The sequence below is a fragment of the Sminthopsis crassicaudata genome, chromosome 5, assembly GCF_048593235.1.
Source record: "Sminthopsis crassicaudata isolate SCR6 chromosome 5, ASM4859323v1, whole genome shotgun sequence".
NCBI classification, from domain to species: Eukaryota; Metazoa; Chordata; class Mammalia; order Dasyuromorphia; family Dasyuridae; genus Sminthopsis; species Sminthopsis crassicaudata.
The window spans coordinates 48971195-48987965 of record NC_133621.1 but is presented as its reverse complement, the minus strand read 5'-3'; positions in this window follow the sequence as shown (position 1 = coordinate 48987965).

The window sequence follows — 16771 nt, the reverse complement described above, 5'->3', positions numbered from 1 at the left end:
TGACTGTCTTGCTTTGTGAAACTAGATAAACCTTTTAATTTCTCTATGCTATCTTATTCCATGTAAAAATAGAAATACTGAATAATATGTTTATGTATATATTTATATACAATATGCATATATATATTTACACTTACATATTTATGTATACATGTACATATGTACATTATTAGACATAATGCACTTTTTTTTACATTTTTCTTTAAAATATCATAAAATATTTTAGTCATTTTGATGATCTGAAACAGAGACAAACTAGTATGACCAGGGAGCCTCATTTTAGTTTGTTAAAATCTTGCTGTTAGGGGTTAAGAGCTGTGTGATCTTGGGCTGGTAACAACCTTTCTGGGAATCAGTTCTTCATCTGCAAAATGAAGGGCTGACTTCTATGATCTCTTCCAGCTCTCTCTCTCTTTCCTTCTCTCTCTCTCTCTCTCTCTCTCTCTCTCTCTCTCTCTCTCTCTCTCTCTCTCTCTCTCTCTCTCTCTCTCTCTTTCTCTCTCTCTCTCTCTCTCTCTCTCTCTCTCTCTCTCTCTCTCTCTCTCTCTCTGTGTGTGTGTGTGTATTTAAAACTTGCCATTTGTATTTGAAAATGTCAATTTTGATGGTGTTATAAACTTTTAGGTATGGCTAAATTACCTGGCATATTATTTATGCCCTTTCCCTTTCCTCTTTGCTTCTCCTCCCCCTCAGTTTAGCAGATGCTTATAATGGCTATCATCAACACATGTTTGTCTGTTGGTTTCACAGGTCCACTGTACCTTACTATTTCTTTAGTATTATTAAAGTTTTTTTTTTATTTTCAAAACATATGCATAGATGATTTTCAACATTCACTCTTGTAAAACCTTGTATTTCAAATTTTTTATCTCTTTTGCCCCACTCCTTCCCCTAGACGGCAGGGAATCCAATATGTGTTAAACATATATAATTCTTCTATACATATTTCTACAATTATCATGTTTGTGCCTTACTGTTTCTAATAATGGAGCACTATCATGGTCTAGCATTGCTATGTTTAAGTAAATCATTGAGATCTCATGATCTGGTCTGGATGTAGGATTCATCATCTGCATAACCTCTTCCCCTTCCACTTTTCAGTTTCCTTTATCTATTAGCTTCTATTAGAAAATTAGCTCCTCAAAGACAGGGATTTTTTTTGTGATTTTCTTTATATTCTCAGAGTTTAGTACAGAGCCGGCCACATAGTAGGAACTTAATATATGTTTAGTGACTGTGACTCTAAACATATTTATTAATCTCCACTGAGTAGTATAATCATTTCATGAATCCATGCTATTTTTGGTGGATATACTTAATTCACTAATCTTTCAGTAATATAATCATATGTTGAATTCTGCCCTACATATTTTATCATCCAAAAGAAGATGACTTGTAATTTTAGATCCTTGTTTTAGTAGATATTTAATAACTGGCTCTTAATATCTCTTTTATCAGTCTCTCTACATATATGTGTATATATATATATACATATGTATAAATATGTGTATAACATAGGTTTTTTTTTTTCTTTTTTTGATGCTGAGGCAATTGGGGTTAAGTGACTTGCCCAGGGTCACACAGTTAGTAAGTGTTAGGTGTCTGAGGGCAGATTTGAACTCAGGTCCTCCTGACTTCAGGACTGGTGCTCTGGTACTACCTAGCTGCCCCATAACATACTTTTAAATAATACTTTTCATTAATAATATTTTCTTCATCACTTTAAATTTAGAAAATCAATAGAATAATAGATCAAGCTTTGATTTGTATAAAGTTTTTACCTGTTTCCATGGTATAATCCACTCTGACAATTTAACAATCAACTCTCTGGAGCCTGTAAGAATTGAGTCCGATACAGCCTTGGATATAAGTGTAGATGGAAATTCACTAAACATAACCCCAGGATATTTTAGGATATTCAGCATGTGGAGGTCACAAGAGAAGGACAAAGCGTAGTGCTGGGTCATTCTTGGTACAATTACTTGTCAATTTGAAGTCATCTCTAAACCTTTGTTAATTATGGATATCATAGGAAATAAGTCACTGTCACCACTTTGGAGAAGGACAAATCAAGACAGATAAAAAAGAGTTGTGATTTACCATGAAATCTTTCCAAGTGAAGGACAGAGGCTGGATTATTATCAATGTTAATATTATTTTACACTTAGAGAGCAGGTGGTGATATGCTCAGCACTTCACCAGCCATTGGGAGTGAAGTTTGACCTATCAAGAAACCAAAGTGTGACAGATTGATGTATGTGGTTCTTTCTAGAGGTCCTTTAGAGGTTGTATGTGTGTCAGGCAATTATCCCTACTTAGCAAAGTAGGATTTTAAGGATTTTAAATGATCAGAATTCCCAGGCAAACTTGGCACACATGCAAGCCTTGATATTCTATCATTACTGTGAAAGAGCACTTATTTTCATCATTGGTGAAAACGCAAAAATAGCTTTGGAATAAAAAAAAAATTGTTATTATTTAAATGCTAACCTTTCTGGGACAAAACCCAAAACAAACAAAATTTATTTCATGTTACATAGTTTACATAGTGATAGAAAAAATGGGATCTTTTATCAAAATGGATTTTGGGAGGAAGGGGAGGAAAGGAAGGAGGGTGATATAATTTCCTAACAGTAGGATAATTCTAAGTGTGAATAAGTCCTTTATCAGTACAGAACATCTATCATTTATATCCTTAATTTTTTGAGATACTTGGAGGTTGTCACTTGTTCCTGTTGACATAGCCAATATGTGTCTCTGATTTTCAGCAGTGCCTCTTTAGCAACAATAACAACCCAAAACACCTCCTTTCCTCCCTCCCTCCTTCCCTCTTTTTCTTCTTCCCTCCCTCCCTCCCTCCTTCTATCCTTTCCTTTATTTTTCTTTCTCTCCTTCCTTCCTTCCTTCCTTCCTTCCTTCCTTCCTTCCTTCCTTCCTTCCTTCCTTCCTTCCTTCCTTCCTTCCTTCCTTCCTTCCTTCCTTCCTTCCTTCCTTCCATTTATTGGATTTTCCCCCCACTCATTCATTTTTAAATTTTGTTATTCCCTTCAAAGGAAATTTGGACCATAAAATCAATGAAGTCTCTCCAAATCCAATCGGGTAATGAGCCTTTGTGAATTTAGCTAGGCTTATTCTTGGCCTACACAAAGCCCATAGTCAAAAGCCGCTATGCCTTAGTTTGGCCCAATAGATGTTTTATTCTCCTAGCATAACTTTCATAAATCTCCACACCAAGATAAGACAATATAGCAGGATTTTAGAGGAGAAGACATATAGCCAGATCCTCAAAAGAGAGGAATTCTCTTATGGTATTTATCTAGTACCACTACACAATGATATCTTGGGGAAGGAGTAGCCTGGCATATTGGATTTAGAATCAGGAAGTAGCTACATGAGTTGGGTAAATGACAATTTCCTTGGGTCTCACATTTCTCATTTATAAAACGAAGGTGTTTGACTACATGGCTTCTGCCACCACTGAATAAAGCTCTGCTAAAGAGGCAGTGCGCCGTAGCACTATGAGCCCTATTTGAAGCAGAATACTGGTATTTTAAGCTCGCAAATAACAATAAATAAATATATGATCTTAACAAGACATCTATCCTCTATGAGACTCAGTTTCCTTATGTGAAAATTAAAGATAATCCTCACACTATCTACTTTACAGAGCTGCTTCAAGGAGAGCATGGAGTGATAGACAAGTGAAAATTTCTTCAATTATTATTAATAATCTGATTAAATGTACACCTAATTCTGGTACCATATTCTAGGATGAGATATACACATACATGAGTAGAAAGGTAGAGGGAGAATATTACAGCCTTCCTGGATGCAAAGATGGGTTTTTAACATTAGATTCGACTAATTAGGTAAGACAATAAACTCAGAAAGACTTGATTTCAAATCCAGCCTAATAGTTACTAGCTGTGTTACCCCTAGCAAATTACCTAATCTGTTTTCTTCAATTTTATAATATGTAGAATAAGGATAAAATAGAACTGCATTACAGGTTGTTGTCAGGATAAAATTAAATAATATTTGTAAAGTGATTAGCATAGTGACTGGAACTTGGTAGTTGCTATATATATGATAGTAGTAGTACTACTAGTAGCAGGAGCAGGAGCAGGAGCAGCACTATGAACAGCAGCACTAGCAGCAGCAGCAGTAGTACAGCAGCAGTATTAATAGTAGTAGAAGTAATATATTATTAGTAGTCGACAACACAAAGATATTTATCTCTCTGTGTCTCTGTCTTTCTTCCTCTCTCTGTCTGACTTTCTTTTTCTGTCTCTGTCTCTCTCTATCTCTCTCTGTCTCTCTCTCTCTTTCTCTCTCTCTCTTTCTCTCTCTCTTTCTCTCTCTCTCTCTTTCTCTCTCTCTCTCTTTCTCTCTCTCTCTCTGTCTCTCTCTCTCTCTGTCTCTCTCTTTCTCTTTCCCTTTCTCTCTCTCTCTTTCCTTTTCTCTCTCTCTCTCTCTCTCTCTCTCTCTCTCTCTCTCTCTCTCTCTCGCTCTCTCTCTCTCTCTCTCTGTCTCTCTCTCTCTCTCTCTCTCTCCAACTCATACACAAAGATATATGTTATTTGACCAGAGTTATGTTGTTCGCCACTCTGAAATGAAACTTCCATTCTGGTTTCCCTGACTTCACAATCTAATCTTATCTATTATGCCTTGATGCTTCTCTGACCATTATAATGTAATTTTAATTATAGGCTCTGCATATTAAATATTTGGTAATCACACAAAATCTTTCCATAGGCCTGTAAAAACATGGCATCATCTTTCGAGTTTGTATTCCATTCCCTTTCAAATGCTGAATTTTGCTTAAATTATACACAGGTTCCAGTAGAGTGACTGCAATAAAAAACTTAGTGATTTAAGAGCAAATGTAGCACATTTTTCACTTTTGACATTTAAATTCTCCATCTTTGTGATTAAAACTTATTAGGATGTTGAAAAAGCATGGGTCAGGATTAAAGTGTGTGGCCCAGGCCTCCCAATACCCAAAAGACTTCAATGGGAATTTTATCTGCAATGAAAGATTTGTAATCTCCATTGATAGTGACCTTCGAAGGAAAAATCAAAGGAATAAATTATTTTGTCAAAATTACCTGGAAAGGCAATGTTTTGAGTGTCACGGGGTAATTTTTGTTCCCCTCCCACCTTATTTTTCTCTTATAATTGTATCAGTTTCTCATTGTTAAAGAATTCCTCATCCCGAGCTACTCTATTATTTCTGGAATTTGTGGAAAGGTCAGTGAGTCTCAGGAGTTGTGATTACTTTTTCTAGTTGACATTTATTGATCTCATTACCTTCATGCTCATATTTCAAAAAACTTTCTTCCTCATTTTGTTACCATTTCAAAGATGACAGAAATGCTGTAGTGTTCACTGTATTAGAACTGTATGTAATTAAAATCTGTACCCCGGGTTTCATCAGAATTTCACTGTCAGAACCTTCGCATGTGTTGTTTATAAATTAGATTGTTATAATTAGACCCCACAATGACTGCAGATAGCTAGACAGAATTTATATTTGAACATATATTTTATTTCTGCTCATAAAAAATGACTGCTATAACATCCGAACCACAAAGCAGTTTGCTGCTACTCAATGACATACTTGAATCTCACTGCTGTTCATATTTTAGACTTAAATGGCCCCTTTTGAAAAAAAGTTTATGTCTTTGTAAAAATGATCCCTTTCTTCTGAAATATCCAGTGCTACAGAATGACAAAGAAATGTGAATAAAATCGCTATCAAATGTGGACACTTTCAAAATATTAGTATATATTAGTATAAGACCATTTTTCTATACGGCAAATATGTAAAAATATATATAGTTTATATTCAATTTTTTCTTTTAAAATATTTTTATTAAAATCTTTTGTTTCTTATTTCATCCTTTCCCCTATCTTATTCAGAGAACCATTACATATGACAGGATTTTTAGAGAGAAAGGTATCAGCACAACTGATTTATACAGTGAAAACATGTACAGTGTTTAACACCCAAGGACCTCCCACTTCCATGAAAGAGTAGTTTGGAAGTATTTTCTCATATTTCTTCATTTGAGTTCTGCTTGATCTCTATAATTTTATTATATTTTTTATTTTTTGTGTGTAAGTGTTCATTCCATTTTCATTATTGGAGATAAGATTGTTCATTTATGTCCACTTACTTCATTCTTCATTAGTTCAGGTAGTTCTTTCCTTGCTTTTCACTAATATGCCATTATAGTGATGTAATACAATTTGTTTAGCCCACCAATCGAAGGACTTTCCTTCCAATTGTTAATCTTTCTTTGTGTATTTCTCTCTCTCTTTTTGTCTATGTCTCTGTCTCTCTCTGCCTTTGTGTCTCTTTCTGTCTCTATCTCTGTCTCTCTCTCCCTCTCTCTCTCCCCTGTCTGTCTCTGTCTCCCTCCATTTCTGGGAACTTTCTTCTTTTTGATGGTTTTCTCATGGTATAAGACCAGTAATGAAGTTTTGGCTCAAATAATATGGACATTTTAGTAAGCTTTATTTGCACAATTCCAAATTGCTTCCCAAAATAGTTGTGCCATTTCATAGCTCCACAAACAATAGATTAATATGCCTATCATTCCACAACCTCTCTGACATTGACTATTGCCATTTTGAGTCTTTTTTTTTTTGGCAATTTGCAGAAAGCTCAAATATTCTACTCTCTTTTCCTATTTCTTTTTCAAATAATTGGGAGCTCCTTTATTCTCACTTGCCTACACAGCAAAAAAGTAAAAAAAAAAAGGGGGGGTCAAGAGATTAAAAAATGAACAAATAATTAGTGTGGGGAGATTTTTTTTTGTAGAGAGTCATCCCATAGGACAAAGAATTTTTAGAGACAAAGGTATCAGAACAACTGATTTATAACAGTGAAAACATGTGCAGTGTTTAACACCTAAAGACCTTTCATTTCCATGAAAAGATAGTTTGGGGGTATTTCCTTTGCAGAAGAATGTGGACCGTCATCCATAGTTATCATACCTTCTGCTGCCTTTCTTCTGGTCATAGTCCCAACTAGAAACAACAGAGGCTGGATCTCATTATTGGTATTTTCTACTGAAACTGGACTCTCAGGTTCTGTCCATGCTTCCCTGCATACTCAGTATAATTCAATTCATCCTCCCTACATCTGTCATGATTTAGTCATCATTGTTCATACCAATAACAGTGACTATTAGAGAAAGCAGAGTATAGTAGAAAATAATAGAATGAGATTTCAGAAGATCCATATTTCAATCCCAGAGCCTATACTTATCCCTACAAACACTTAAACTTTTGTGCCTTTATCTCTAAAGTGGTAGTGATAATACTAATTATAATTACTAGAGAACATTTATATAGTGCTTACTATATGCAAAGTATTGTGCTAAGTACTTTACAATTATTATCTCATTTGATCTTCACAAGAAGCCTGGAAGGGAAGTGCTAGTATTATCCTCATTTTACAGAGGAGGAAACTGAGGCAGAAAATGATTAAATGATTTGCCCAGGATCACATAGCCAGTAAAGAGTTTGAGACTGGATTTGAATTCAGGTTCTTGATTCCAGGCTGAGGGCTCTATCTACTGTGCCACCTTGCTACCCTTAAATACCCAAGTCCTAACTACCTCAAGGTTATTTTTGACAATAACTTTATTAAACTATAGACTGTTATGTAACTGTTATGTTCTATTTTTATTCATAATTTGGACTATTTTGATTAGACCCTAATTAAGCAGTTTGGCAAGAAGCTATAATAGGTAGTAACAAATATTCTTCATGAAATATTTTATTAGACAATTTAATATTTCCATGAAGCAGCTTCCCCAACTCTGCTCTCACCATTGTAAAATATGGTAATTGATTCCAAACTAATGGAAATGAAAAATGGAAAAAATAAAACAAGTTTTATCTGTTTCTTAATGAAACATAATAGAAAAAATGTTTTCCTGATACATTGCAAAGTAGTTTTAGAAGGCAAAAATTACTGAATATTGTTTCTATAAGCCTACAATGATGATATCATAAAAACATTGTTACTACTGCTTAAAATACTTTGGTAGTGTAGACTAACCTGTCCTGTTTTTCTTTAAATCTTACATAAATATGCTGATAGGTATAGAGAGCTTTATCTACATCTTATGAACTTTGTAAGGATTAGGCTTTAGGCTCAGCATCCATAATTTTTTGCTTCATGTCTTCCATACCTCAAAAGATATTTTCAAATCTTTTGAAACTGAAGCTCTTCATATCTGTACATTATTGCCTCTTTGGTATCATTATTGACTTCTTCAAACATGCATTATAGTGCTGATTTAAATGAAGAGAGTCATCGGGTATTTATTTTTTGGAGTGAGAATTGAGAAAACCCTGGATGTTGTCTTTTTTCTAGATCATGAAAACCAAGTTTTCCACAAGGTTTATTATTTCTCCTATAACCATCTGCTTTTGAGAGGTCAAAGTTTCAAAATTACTATTTGCACAATGTGGCAAACTATGCTTCCATGTCACATATGTGTTGCTTGTAGTTAACTATTGTGAAGAATATTGGGTATTTATGATTGAATCTTAAAAGTTGTAATTTTTTCCCAAAAATCATTTAAAGAAATTGTATCATGTGCTGTAGTTTTAGAAAATGACTTTTCAAAAAAATTTTTTGATAATCTTAAAGGTTGCAATGGTTCCTTGGTCTATGGACAGCAATAATGTTCTGTCATTTGGTGGCAAAAATAAGACTTTTGCATTCTCATGCGATGATCCAGTTGTAGTTAGATGACTTAAGACATATGGAAAAAAAAAACAATAAGGCTGTTAATGTGATATTGTTGTCCTTGTAATATTTTTATTAAAGCTTTTTATTTTCAAAATATTAGCATAAATAATGTTTCAACATTGACACTTAAAAAACCTTATGTTCCAAATTTTCCTCTCCTTCCCCCCACTCCCTCCTGTAGATGGCAAGTAATCCAATATATGTTAAACAAGTGAAAATATATGTTAAATGCAATATATGTATATATATTTATACAATAATCTTGCTGCACAAGAAAAGTCAGATCAAAAAGGGAAAAAAATGAAAAAGAAAATAAAATGCAAGCAACAACAACAAAAAGAGTGAAAATGCTATGTTGTGATCCACATTCAGTAATCTCATCATTGGAAAGATCCATGTCCATTATAATTGACCATTACATAATCTTGTTATTGCTGTGTACAATGATCTTCTGGTCCTGCTCATTTCACTCAGCATCAGTTCCTGTAAGTCTCTCCAGGCCTCTCTAAAATCATCCTGCTGGTCATTCTTATAGAACAATAGTATTCCATAGCCTTCATATACCATAACTTATTCAGCCATTCTCCAAATGATGGGCATCCACTCAGTTTCCATTTTCTAGCCACTACAAAAAGAGCTGCCACAAACATTTTTGCACATGTGGGTCCCTTTTCCTCCTTTAATATCTCTTTGGGATATAAGCCCAGTAGAAACAACCTTGCAATATTTTTCAATAATTGGACTAAAATAAAACCTGGTCTTCAGACACTTTCTTATTTGACAACCAAAGAACTGGAAACTGAATGGTTGTAGCTTCTCAGAGCAAGAAGATTTTGAGACTGATAAATTTTCTTCTGCATTGTTGTTTGTTAAGGTGTATTCAGTTTTGTATTTCTCTTTATGACCACATTTGGGGTTTTCTTGGAAGAGACCTGGGAGAAGTTTACCATTTCCTTCTTCACTTCACTTTACAGATGAGGAAAGTGAAGCAAAGAGGATTTACTGATTTGTCCCAAGATCACAGAACTAGTAAATATTTGAGATCAGATTTGAATTCAGGAGTTTTCTGGACTTGAGGCTGCTACCTACCTGCCCTTGAGGCACCTTCTGCATTACATTCCTATAAATATATTAAATGATCTTTAGATATTTTACATCCAAGTTGAGGCTTTTCTTTCTCATATTTGGAGTTTGAGAAGGCCTCCTTGTCTAGACTAAGCCTATTTCATCTACATTAAAATTTGTGTTGATCAGTGTATAAACCTAATGCTTTTTCTTCTTTTATTTTCTTTAAAGCATCTATATATTTAATTGTCCCATGCATAGTCTTCTGAACTGACTTCCTCTCTGCTGGCAGTAAGAGTATCTTCACTCTATATTTCATTTTCATCTTTTTAAACTACTTAAAAGTCTGAAGATTTTGTCCGCATGGCCACTCTGCTAAGAGGAATGGATTTTCTAAACACAGTCAGTCAATAACATTTTTTAATAAGTGACTACTACGTGGCAGGCACTGTGATAAAATGTTGTGGAAACAAAAAGAGGCAAAAGATAGTGTCTGAGTTTGAGGACGTCACCATCTAATGGAGGAGACACCAAACTAACAATATGTATGCCTAAGCATATATGCAGGATAAATAGGAGATAATTAACTGAAAGAAGGCACTGGAATTAAGAAGACTTATAAAAGGTTTCTTGTAGAAAGAAAGATTTTAGTTGGGACTTGAAGAAACATAAAAAACTCAGAAGTGGAGATGAACAAGAAGAGCTTTCCCAGAATTGGGGACAGTCAGAAAAAGTGCTCAGAGCAGTTATGGAGGAGGTTTTTCATGCAACAACAAAGAGTACGTTATCATTGGATTGAAGATTCCATGACAGGGACAAAGATATAAGAAGACTGGAAAGGAAGGGTAGGTTAGGAAGAGCTTTGAATACCATACAGAGGATTTTGTATGTTATTCTGGACATGACAGGGAGTCATTGAAGATTATTTAGTGGGCATGTGTGTGTGTGTGTGAAATGGTATGACATGCACTTTAGGAAAATCATTTTAGTGGCTGATTGGAGGATGGCTTGGAGTGGGGAGAGATGAGGCAGAAAGACCCATTAGCTGCTATTGTAACAATCCAGATGTGCAGTAATGAGACCTGCCTAGACGGGAAAAGGGTAGTCATGGAAGAGAAAAAGGGGGTGGATTTGGGGAATATTGCAAAGGTGAATTCAATAGGTCTTTGGTAGCAGTCTGGATATGGGGACTGAAAGAAAGTAACAATAACTCCAAGTCTGAGGGGACTACTAGAAATATGTTGAAAGCCATACAGTTAAAAATCTATTTTTATCATTGCTTTGTGAGTTTTATAACATCCTGTACCCTAGATTTAGGTATTCCAATATCATATCTTATTTTTTGACTTACTATGACCACTATTCAGGCTATTTCAATTACATAAAATTTTTGTTTTAGTATGATAAGTTGCTGCTTCTTTCTTCTTCCTTTTTTCTCTTCTTTCTTTCCCTTCTCCTTCTCTTCCACCTCCTTCTCTTTCCCTTCTTTCTTCTTTATCCCTCTTCTGTCCCTCCTCCTCTTCCTCTTCCTCCTCTTTCTCATTCCTTATTCCTCTTCTGTCCCCCTCTATCTCCCTTCTTCCTTCTCTTTCTCTTTCTCTTCTTTCTTTGGCAATATTTTTTCTGAAATATTTTTTCCTTTTGTCCATCTTATTAAGGACTCTTTAAAAAATAACACAACTGTTGATAATATGGTACATAGCATATCACATCCACACACAACAATTAGGCAAGTACAGGTTTAAGACCTAGTGACACTGTAATACCTTTGACTGGCTGGTACATGAAGCATTTGTTGAATTTTTCTCAAATTTAATGTGATCTGGTATCATTTTATTTTTTGCACTAAATGAAATTCTGCATCATTTGAATGTGCATTAATCACGATTCAGCAGCATTTATTTTATTAAGTATTTACTTTGTGTAAAAATTGTGCTAATTGCATATATTATAAATATAAATGTAAGATAGTCTCTACTCTTAAGGAGCTCATGATCTCATGAGGGAGAAATCAAATAAGGACATTTTCAGTTGCAAATCGATTGGAAAGCTTTCCTGATCCTTAGTAGGCAATGGCAAAGCAGGTGGTAATCATATCATATCATATTTTTCTGATCATATCACTTTCCGATGTTGAATTGTTTTACAGTATTGAGTTTGGTGACTAGAATTTTCCTTTCTGGATCTTCAGTAATTGGGGCTTTTGCACCTATAGGAGCAGTTGTCAGGCTGCTTCCAAAGGGAAAGGCTTTCTAAGATGATGGCTGAAGATGTGACTCTTCCCAAGGCTATTGGGTTCAGAATCTGAGAAAAGATAATGATCAAGATAGTGATAGTAATTAGACTTGCCTGGCACATGCTGCCTCATACCCTTCCCTTAGGGTACCGGCTGTTCTTCTTCCTTCCCTTCCCTCCTCCCCCCTCATCCCTGGCTGTCCTCCCTGCCCTTTATATAGAAGTTGGTTGGTAAGAGATTTGGGAGAACCAGAAGGGCAGAATGTCGTATATGCAAATCTAGTCGTCTTGTGTGCCATTTTTGCTTAACTTGTTGTTATATGATGTGGCATAGAACTAGAAAACAAATACAGTATATAAAAAGGCAACAATAAGACTTTAAAAAAAACAAATTATTTTAAATTTGGCTTTGGGAACTATTGTTTTAGGAAAGAAAATGTAGCATAGTACAATAGCTTCCACATACAATTTATATTAGAATTTCAAATGACATAAGCTGTCAGAAATTCTCTTAATTTATAGACTCCTTAACACACTTTCTATAATGACATAAAGGCTGAATTCAAACAAATCAGTGTCTAGGTAGAAGACAGAATATTATATTAGCTCACGCACATGTGATGTAATGGCCATGTGTATATCAAAATTTAATTTTGAAGTACAGTTCCATATTTGAATATGGGGTGTAGTTTGCAGGAAATTTATAGTCTCTGAATAAAATTTTGATGGGCATAATATAGCAAGCCTCGTGATTTCACTGTAGTGCCTCATGAAAGCATATATTTTCAAAACCTTTACATAATCAAAAATAGCCCTAGTTTCCTGTCATCTTCAGGAAGTTGAGCATAGAAAAAATGTTCCACTTGAGCAACAGAAGTCTCATCCTCTGATCATTTTATAGTTACAATGTATTATTTATTTAATATTTATACAAAGTGCCCAGAACCCCATTCATATAAAGAGTCATAGAGTTATAGAAGGAAAAAGTATAAATTTATAGATTCATAGATCTAGATCTGGGAAGAATCTGGGGGGCCATTTGGTCCAACCCCCTGATTTACAGATAAAGAAACAGACTCAGAGATATTATTCAATGATTTTTCCAAGGTCACACTTTTTCCTTGAATTTGAGAGCCAGAATTTACATGTCAGACATTTGGGCTGGTATTAGATGCTCTTTCCTTGTATCGCCACTTTCTGCTTTTTATATATATATTCGTATGAGGTCATGTAGTATAAGGGATAGAGAACCAGTCTTGGAGTTAGGAAGACCCTAGCTCAAGTCCTCCTCATACTCATTGTCTGTATGACCACTCGCAAAGTTCATTAACCTATAAGTGAGGGGGGGCAGCTAGGTGGTACAGTGAATAGAGCATCCACTCTGAATTCAAGAAGGACCTGAGTTCAAATCTGGCCTCAGACACTTAACACTTCCTAGCTGTGTGACTCTGGGCAAGTCACTTAACCCCAATTGCCTCAGAAAAACAAAAAACAAAAAAACTTATAAGTGGCCCAGAATACTCTCTTAGGCTATAATATCTATGAGTTGGAAAATGCATCAGTCGAGAGTGTTTCCATGAATTTTGAACTCCAATGGAATTATTTCAGAATATATACATATGTATGCATGTGTAAATATTGTATATATATATGTATGTATGTATATATACATTTGTGTATGTATATATATCTTGGGGATAGAAGGAAATGGGATTCAACTGAATAAATAAATAATTTCACCCTATTAAAATAACTAATAGAACTTTTCTATACTCTGATGCTTTTTACAAGATGAGAACAACTTTACTTAATTAATCAAAGCCATTAAACTAAGTACAGGAAAGGGGGCACCTACATGGCATAGTAGATAGAGCAATGGGTTTGGAATCATGGAGACTTATCTTTCTGAGTTCAAATCTAGCTACAAAAGGAAATCACTGAGTGAGGGGAGGATAGGGCAGGGTGAACCTTTCCCTTAGTCTGCCCTTCCCCTAAGTCCTTAACCAGAAAGCATCCTTATGAACTTCCAAAGTTCAGAATATTTGGGTTTTCCATGTACATCCTAACAATGTCCTTGGAACAAACCTCTTTGCAAACTTTGTTATTATTTGTCACCCTCTTCTCCTTCTATGCTCTTCTTTCTAGGTTTTCTTAATCTTATTCTTTCCTGGTCTTCTTCCTTGCTATAGGACCACTCCTCAATCATTTCTTGATGTTCATCCAAATGCTGCTCACTAAACAGAGGAGTTCTCATCCTTATCCCTATTCTATCCTCCATGACAATTCCATCGGCTCTCACATATAATTGTCATCACTAAGTAGAAGATTCTCAGATTCAGTTTTCCAGCCCCAACTTCTCTAACCTTATGTAATATTTATTGAATATCTGATATATTCAAGGTTCTTTGCTGTGCTAGTCTTGCATGGGATACAAATAAGTAATACAGTCCTTACCATGAGTACCCTGGGGACAAGAGACCCGAAATATGATGAATTAACTAACAATAAAAGATTTAAATAAGAGCTGACTGTGAGAATGGAAGAAATGTCATGAGGCACTATATGATTTATTGCTAAAACAATTGTACAAATGCTTTCAAACATTTTTCAGTGATGCTTGGTTGATATCAGTGTGTATGCAGAAGTGGTACCCAGAACAAGATAAGAAATAACCTCTGATTCTACCATTTTTACACATGAATGAAAGATTATATGCTTCATTTGGTCCCCTGCCCTTGGATATTATTCTATTCAACTATACAATATAAAGAAAGCTTCGGAGGGGGCTGAGCCTCCAGCATAGTTTCCATCCCTCTGTATTCCCATCCCTGTATCGGAGATTTAGCTAATTGCTAAGTTATTTAGAATGGTGAAATTTGTCATTGTATCTTTGGCATTCTTCCTTTAGGAGAATCTACTAGCTTGTTTTAATTCTCTAATACTTTGACACCTAAGAAGGGTCTCAGAGCTTCATGTTGTGTCCCACTTGCCCAGGATGGTCAAGTATACTGCCCTGCCTCATCCTGTCTTCCCTGACCCCCATCCTTTCAATGGGCAACACAGCTCTTCCCTTCCTTCCTAGATATCTAACTTACCTGTCCTGAATTTAATTCATCCAGTGCCCTTTTATTTTGCTAGAAGAGAAAGTATGCTAATAAGTTAAATTAGAAGATTAAATAAGTTTATTTTAAAGTTAAAATAGAATTCTACTAGTTAACACAAAAGGTCACTACCTTTTGCAGATTTGCCTTACTTTATTGTCTTCAGGATTTGCTGTGGAAGAAATAAACCATTTTATTTTAGTCAGCTTTGGGTAATGAACTTTGAATTTAGGACAGACCTCAGTTAATAGAAAGTCTTTACTTAGATAGTCTGGGAGTCTTTTCAGTCTAGAAGAACCTGCCAATGTGTATGTTTTATAGGTATCACTTTCAAGAAGACATGATGAGATAAGGGAGTAGGCCTTTTGGTCTAGGACCCAAAGTATTAATGAAACTAAAATATCTTTTTGTTTTAAATAACAAGTTGATGCGATCAGGAGAGAGATTTTTGTCAAGGCAGACTTTTTAGTGCTTCAAAACAGAAGATCTATTCCTTGCTCTGTTTAATAAAGAGCTGATCAAAGATGGTAGAGGAGTGATAGGGAGTGCTTTTGGGGAGGTAAGATGGCACAGTAAAAAGAGTACTACACACACAATTAGAAAACTTGAGTCTGCCATTTTTAAATCTATGTGCTAATGAATAAGTCACTTTGAACCTCAATTTCTCCTGTGAAAAATGGAGCTAATATTACTTTCCATATCTACCCTGGAAGGTTGTTGTGAGGTTAAATGATTTCATTTATATGTATTAAAGAATTTATATGTAGAATGTGGCCCTCAGGAAGCAGGGTAATTTAATAGATAGAAAGCCCTTTTTAGCTTTAGGATTCTGGATTCAAATTGTACCTCTGTCCTGTATTGTATGATCTTGGGCAAAGTATCACTCAGTGGTCTAGGAAATTCCCTGAAATTATGCATTGCTGAAGACTTAGTTATCTGCACTGGAAAAGAAAGTGTGCCCATTAAATCTTATTTAATTTACCAGTAAAATCACAGATCTACTCTTTCCCATCTCTTTTCCCCCTAGTCCATGACATATATACCATGGGTACCATGAGAATAAGTACATCCTTACTGTCTCAGGCTCTCTGTGAATTGTTTTAGGTATTATGTTTCTAACCCCATTTAGTGCATTCTCTATCAAATAAGATCTATAAGTCCAACAGCAAAGCATTTAATTGAGGCAGAATAGAAAAGTAAACAGAGAAAGCCAAGCAATAGTATCATCCTTTCCCTAATACATGAAGGTATATAATCTCCTAAGGACTCCCATGTTAATACAGAAGGTAACATTCCCCCAAACCAACTAATGCTCTCTAGAATGTAAAATAATATTATGGATTGAACCATCTCTTATGGGCCTGTCACTCAGGGGCAGCTAGGTGGCGCAGTGGATGGAAAACCAGCCTTGAATTCAGGAGGACCCAAGTTCCAATCTGGTCTTAAACACTTAACACTTCCTTGCTGTGTGACCCTGGGCAAGCCACTTAACCCCAGCATCAGGGGAAAAAAATGGAAATAGCTGTTTTCCTTTGATTTTCAGCTCTAATTATTACAGGTCCCCTGGTATGATCCCTGATGCTGCCATCTGCAAGGA